The sequence below is a fragment of the Dipodomys merriami genome, unplaced genomic scaffold (assembly GCF_024711535.1).
Source record: "Dipodomys merriami isolate MVZ:Mamm:240054 unplaced genomic scaffold, mDipMer1.0.p SCAF_3104, whole genome shotgun sequence".
Classification (NCBI taxonomy): Eukaryota; Metazoa; Chordata; class Mammalia; order Rodentia; family Heteromyidae; genus Dipodomys; species Dipodomys merriami.
In genome coordinates, this window is record NW_027204610.1 from 7961 (window position 1) to 15257 (window position 7297).

Genomic DNA, 7297 nt, shown 5'->3' on the forward strand with positions numbered 1-7297 from the left:
AGCGGTTACTTGGGTCAGACCACCAGTCACCCTGGGTTTTGAGCCCAGTAAGCATCCTCCTGGCTGCTCTTATTTGTGTCCTCACTTGGCTCTTTACTCAAGGCTAGCACTCTACCATGTGAACCTCAAGGCTGGCTCTCTACCACTTGAACCATAGCTCTACTTCTTGCTTTTTGCTGGTTAATTGGAAATAAGAATCTCATGAACTTTTCTGTCTGTGCTGGGGTTGAACACGCATCTTCAGATCTCAACCTCCTCAGTAGTTTGACCACAGGAGTGAGCCATCAGAGCCTGGCAACTTTATGAGTTTTGATATTCCTTTCCTCTCTTTAGTTAGGCTACTCCCAACTATTGTTAGGACTGTCTAAGTTGTGAATACCTTCAAGTCCTGGGAAAACCTGGATTTCGGTCACCTTCAAACAGACAACCCTCCAGTAACTGTCTGTGATATGAAAGTGTCTCCACTGAACACTCTAGATTCTCTTACTTTTCCTATTGGCCTATTGGTTCATTCCCAAACTTTCTGCAGTCTGGGTTCATGCCTCTATTACTACCTACACATGGGGTTTATAAGACTTGTTGATGCCGTCCTCTTAGTGGGATCTGCTGGTGGATTTTCCACTGCTGACCACCTTCTCTGAAGCTTCGTGTTCCTGTCATCCTGAGCCACATGCTTGCCTAGACTCTGCCTGTTCCTTGGAACTCTTGTTCATGGATTCTCACCCTCTATTTGTTTTCTGAAAGGTGATTTTCCTCCAGATTTTACACTTGATCATCTTCCCTTATTGCTCTATAAATCCTTTCTCTGGCTGATTTCACACAGTTCCAGGCTGCGAACTGGTCCCTATTGTACGATGACTTTGAAATCTATACTTCTCACCCATGCTCATAAGTCAACACCTGTGAATTATCTGCACATCCTCTCTGCACTTCAATAAAGTTGAGATTTTTATTATAATCCATCATTGCCTTCACCATGGTCTTTTTCCTCTTTGTGGTTGGAACCAGCCATTGTTCACCTGTGCTGCAAATGCAAACTTCATCTTTGTTGCATGCTCTTTTATCTCCTCTTAGCCAACTATTAAGCTGTTCTGTTTTACCTCCTAGACAATTCTATATTCCTTTTATTTCTTCATTCCTACTTCTGTTTCCTAATTTCAAGCCCTTGCTGTCTTTTGTATAAAGACAACCATCACTACATTCTAGTTTTACCTCTGAACTCTTCCCTGAACCCTAAGTGGTTTTGGTGGACTTGATAGAGCCAGTATATCATGGACTAGAACCAGGTAACATAGCATTTTCATTTGGACATCTATGCCTTGCCATATCACAAGCTATCTGCCTGTTTACCTACCTCACAAAATAGTGAGCTTTATGCAAGCTTTATCTTTGTATCCCAGAGCCTGGGCCTGGCATGTATTACAACCAGAGAAAGTACTGCATATTGAACAGTGTTTCTATGACTGCTGTCTCTCCCATCCTCTTTCCTAAAGGACGAGAACATGGTTTATGATTTATATATATATATATATATATATATATATACACTATATATGATATATAAACAAAGATATAGTATATATGCATATATACCTGTGTATGTGTATATATACATATGCTCAAGTGCTATACATATAGCACTTAAGGACATAACTAGGTCAGAATGAAAGAAGGAAGGAAGGAATGTTGATCTTCTCAGGCAAATGTCTGTAATAAATTGTTTTGAGATTCACTCACAGATGCAATTTAGAAGTAGTCTGAGAAGCCCAAATAATTAAAAACATGTTTTTAAAGCCTGTAAGCAAGCTGGGTGCCAGTGGCTCACACCTGTAATCCTAGCTACTGAGGAGGCTGAGACCTGAGGATTGTGGTTCAAAGCCAGCCCGGGCAGGAAAGTCCATGATACTCTTATCTCCAATAAATCACTAGAAAACCAGATGTGGTGCTGTGGTTCAAGTGGTAGAGCACTAGCCTTGAGCTGAAGAGCTGAGGAACAGCATCCAAGCCCAGAGTTCAAGCCCCATGACCAACAAAAAAGAAATTAAAGCCTGCAAACAGTTTAGAAAATGTTTTCCTATCCAAATATGAATATTACATACAGTATACAGTATATATACTATATTCTTCTATTCCTCTTGAATGTTCCCAGAAAGCCTTTAACCTTTGTAATCCTACACAACAACATAATCATTTGAGCACAAAAGGCACTCCCCTTTCTTTCTTCCTTCTTTCCCTCCTTTCCCTCCTTTCCCTCCCTCCTTCCTTCCTTCCTTCCTTCCCTCCCTCCCCTTCCTTCTTCCTTCGTTCCTTCGTTCCTTCCTTCCTTCGTTCCTTCCTTCCCTCCCTCTCTCCCTCCCTCCCTCCGTCCCTTCTTTCTTTCTTTCTTTCTTTCTTTCTTTCTTTCTTTCTTTCTTTCTTTCTTTCTTTCTTTCTTCCTTCCTTCCTTCCTTCCTTCCTTCCTTCCTTCCTTCCTTTCTTCCTTTCTTTCTTTCTTTCTTTCTTTCTTTCTTTCTTTCTTTCTTTCTTTCTTTCTTTCTTTCTTTCTTTCTTTCTTTCTTCCTTCCTTCCTTTCTTTCTAGAATGAGTTTAAATAGTAATCAGGCTTGCCTTAAATCCATTATTTTCCTGCCTCAGACTCCCACATGCTGAGATTTCAGGCATGCACTCTACACCCAGCTCAAAAGATATTTCTTATTTGGGCATGGGAATGTGGCTTTGTGGTAGAGTGCTTGCCTAGTACGCATGAAGCACCACATAAATAGCAAAAGCCTGAAGTGCTGCTGTGGATCAAGTGATAAAGTGCTTGCCTTGAGCAAAAGAAGCTCAGGGACAGGGCCCAGGCCCTGAGGTCAAGCCCCAGGACTGGCAAAAAAAAAAAAAAAGACATTTCTTATTTTGTCATTAGGGGACACAGAAAGTTGAAACTAAGATTGATCTAGAATATTATAAAATCCTATCTGAGGCCAGTAACAGTTTTCCAACAGAACTTACATATATATGCATATTCAACTATGTATGTATATATAAACATATACATATATACATACATGCTTATATGCATATATACATACAGGTATACCTATATACATATACATATACATATATATATACAAACAGAAATATACACTCAGACTACATTTTTCATCACAGTACTTTGAAATGGAAATGTTGGAAAGGATCAATATGTTGTTTGTAATTCATAAATACAGAATGAATGTTCAAACTACCAGCTTGTTTTGAATTTAGCTGTACTTTCAAAGCAAAGTGCAAAAGATTTAATGGAAATTTAAGTATAGCCTTCTTTATTAGTTAATTTCAATTGAGCTAAAATCATGCCAGGAATGTGGATGTTTTCTTTTTCACAACTAGGCAGCATTAAATGGTCCTTCTAGTGTTCTTAGCTTAGCTAACTGCTCACTGAACATTTCTATTATTTAACAGATATTTAGGGGCTAGAGAAAAGAGACACAGTTTCAAGATGATTTTTTTTTGCATCTGATTTAGTTCAAGATTTCTGTCAAAAGGTCAGAACTGTAGAGAATAAAACCATATATCAAAATCTTTTCACTTTTATGAGAAAGTAACACTTAGGCACGCAGAGATAGAATCCTATAGCATTTAGAATGGGAAACTAAGACAAATGTAGATAGCTTTTACTTTCATTAATATTAAACAACTAGTTGTTTAGGTAACAACCAATTCATAATGATAACAATCATTAACTAATTGCTTTCAGTTTAAGGGAAGGGATTTTATACAATAAGCAAATATAATGCAATTTAAGTACAGTTCAACATGTACATATATGTAGCACAAATGCGCACTGAACTCACCTTAAATCTATAAGCTTATACATGAATAAATATGCTTGAATAGTTGTCATTCCCTATTTTTTCTAGTTTCAAAAATACAACGAGAGGGGCTGGGAAGGTGGCTCAGTGGTAGAGCGCTTGCCTTGCATGCCTGAGGCCCTGGGTTTGATTCCTGAGCACCACATAAGAAAAAAAAAACTGTAAGTGGTGCTGTGGCTCAAGTGGTAGAGCGCTAGCCTTGAGCTGAAGAGCTGAGGGCAGCGCCCAGGCCCAGAGTTCAGGCCCCACGACTGGACCCCCCCCCCCCCACACACACAAAAAAAATACAACAAGAGATCTGGGTCCCAGTGGCTCATGCTTGTAATCCTAGCTACTCAGGTGGCTGAGATCTGAGGATTATGGTTCAAAGCCAGTCAAAGCGGGAAAGTTCAGGAGATTCTTATCTTCAATTAAGCAGCAAAAGCCAGAAGTAGAGCTATGGCTCAAGTGGTGGATGCTAGCCTTGAGCAAAAATCTCAGGGACAGTGTCTAGAGCCTGAGGTCAAGCCTCAGGAGCAGCATGTGTACGCATGCGCTCACACACACACACACACACACACACACACACACACACACACACACACTATCTATCTATCTATCTATCTATCTATCTATCTATCTACCTATCTAAAAAGGAGACACACACTAGACTCCCCAAAATACCTGAATGTGCTACTTATGAGAGCTGTAATTCCTAAACATTTATTTTCAATAAAACACATTCACTTTGGTTTCATACTTAAATGGGCTAAGATTTATATTCATGTTTTTCTAAACTAGGTGGCTCTTAGAAAGGATCTAAATGAATAGTTTTACTTTGTAGATATGAATACCTACAGACAACCATCTCAAGATTCTGCCCTACTCAGTCTTGTAAAACAACCTTCAGTTACCTGGATCTAGAGGGAAATTATCTGCTTGGGTGATCTTTGGTGAGAGATACGGTAGCCAATTTTCCCAGGTTATCCTACAACTTCCCAATAAGATACAAATCTAGTGTTCCAGGTCCCTAGTGAGAGATGAAATGAAATTTAGATAAGAAAGCCTTACCTTCACATCATTGGTGTTCATCCTCGTCCCCTCCTTCCCCACAAATATGTCATCAATGTCCACCAGGATGTACCTGTCCAAGGACAAGGCCAGCCTCTTGCCCGACAGGAAGGAGATGGCGTCGATGAAGATCAACTTGTGCAGCCAGAAGTTCAAGTTGTTGCCAAAAAGAACCCTCTGAATTCCATCATGGAGGCCCAGGTCCTGAATGACGGTCGCATAGAAAGCACCTTTAGAGATGGGAGGAGGAAGGTTTTCTGGGGTCTTTACTTTGGCAAATATAACTGGTTGGTAGGCTGAGTGATTAATCTGAAAAACTGTCCAGTCAGTTCCAGGTAAAGAACCTTTGTCAAGCTTGGACGATTTGGTCACACGAAGCAATGGAGAATGAGGATTAACACAGCAATCTTTGACTGCAAGATTTCCGTAGATGGAAAGGGGGAAACCTTTCCATTGAAAACTCTGTAGTCCCTTCTCACTAGACTTTTGGAATCCGATGACACCCACACCATATTCCAGACAGTATTTATCTAAAAGGCTTCGATTCCAAGAGTCCATGTGCATATACTTTAAGATATTCTCATAGATAATGAGAATATATTTGCCTTTTGCTTTGTCCGTAAGTGCTGGGAGATCTCCTTTTCCAGGAGCAATTTCAATGTGATATTGGAATCTGGTAGACTCTAGGATCATGATAATGTCTTGACCGAGAGATGAGTACTGGCTCTCCACAAAGACCAGGACTACGGGCTCTATCTTCGAGGCATCTAGAAGCTTTGAGGTCTTCACACTCATCAGCCTGTCTGTAAGGTGCTGGAGATCGCCACAGTCTACTTCTGAAGCCATCTCAGAGAACTCACTGTCCTGTTTGTAGCCGCTGTACAGGTAGTAAGCAGAAATAATAATGCTCACCATGCAAAAGGTGGCAAGCAGCAGGACTGTCCTTTGAAAGTGCCGGTGCAGCTTCATGACAAAGCTCATGCTGGGTTTCCCTTCTTTGATTATCCCACTGGGAGCACCCCAAGAAGTCACAGCGAAGATGGCCGTCTCAGTGACTCTCCCAGGCTCAGTCATGAGTTCATGTCACCATTGCAGCACATCTGTATGGCTGCATCAGGACTCAGAGGAAATAGAGCCTGAAAAATAGAATAATTGGAGGGGAAAATTGGATGGAATATCAAATATCCAGCCCAGAGCATTAAAATAAGCAAACTTAAAAAAAATAGTGACTAGTAGTACAAATGACTGACTAGCATGCAGATGAGCTGGTGTGAGGTGAGAAAAACTTCTCGTTACTTCTTCCAGATGTGGGTGAGATGGGGCAAGACAAAGTGTTCCATGGGACACAGTTTTTGTCCTTAGTATGGAAAAATAACCAGGCTAACAAGATTTGCATCAAAGGCCTTATGTAATACTACAGACCTGACACCACACACAGGTTCCATACATGGTCATTTCCTGTCATTCAGATAACACGATGTAGTGCGTATTCAAGCTACATATATATAATTACATGGACTGAAACGTCATAAAAGTTTGGACATGTTGCACTCATGCCTATGATTAATTAATTAATTATAGCACAATGTATTCTGTCACTTTTGCATACATTTCAATTGGAGAAACAACCCTATAAGGATGGTTTCATTAGGAAAAAAACCCAAAAACCTCTCAAAATGCTCATCTGGTCCCACACCGAGTTGATCACTTCATAATTGTACATTGAGATATATAACTATCTAGTTTTGTTTTTCAAAACTTGGAAAAGTTATGTGGTGATATTATATGTGATTTCCTTCCACTCAGATTCACTGAGCATCATGCATTGGATAACATGTACCACTTCACCTCCTTCTACTTTTGGAAGAAGAGCTCAGTAATTACATGGAAAAATACTCTGTGTGTGTGTGTGTGTGTGTGTGTGTGTGTGTGTGTGTGTGTGTGTGTGTGTGTGTGTGTGCACGCTTACTAGGTTGGCACAATACTACTGCGCCACACCTCCAGCCCTCCTTTTCACTAGTGGTTTTAAAAATTAGATTTTGCATCCCACCCTAGCATGAAATTGAGTCTTGATCTGCCTACTTTTATGTTCTGTTGTTTTTTTTCTTTCTTTTTGTTCTTTTTTTGGTTGGTCATAGGGCTTAAACTCAGGGCCTGGGCACTGTCCCTGAGCTCTTCTGTTTGAGGTTAGCATTCTACTATTTTGAGCCACCGTTCTAATTCTGGTTTTCTGGTGGTTAACTGAAGCTTAGAGTCTCACAAACTTTCTTGCCGTGGTAGATTTGAACCATCCTTAGATCTTAGCCTCCTGAATAGCTAGGATTACAGACATGAGCCACCAGCATCTGTCTAGGTCTGCCTAGCTTCCAGTAGCTGCTGGATCACAGGTCTATTAG

The 7297-nt window shown here is 40.4% G+C and overlaps 1 pseudogene; it reads right to left on the reverse strand.

Moving 5' to 3' along the window:
* Window positions 1-4901: 4901 nt before the first annotated feature.
* LOC138841273 (bifunctional heparan sulfate N-deacetylase/N-sulfotransferase 3 pseudogene) lies at window positions 4902-5978 on the reverse strand (annotated as a pseudogene).
* Window positions 5979-7297: the final 1319 nt, after the last annotated feature.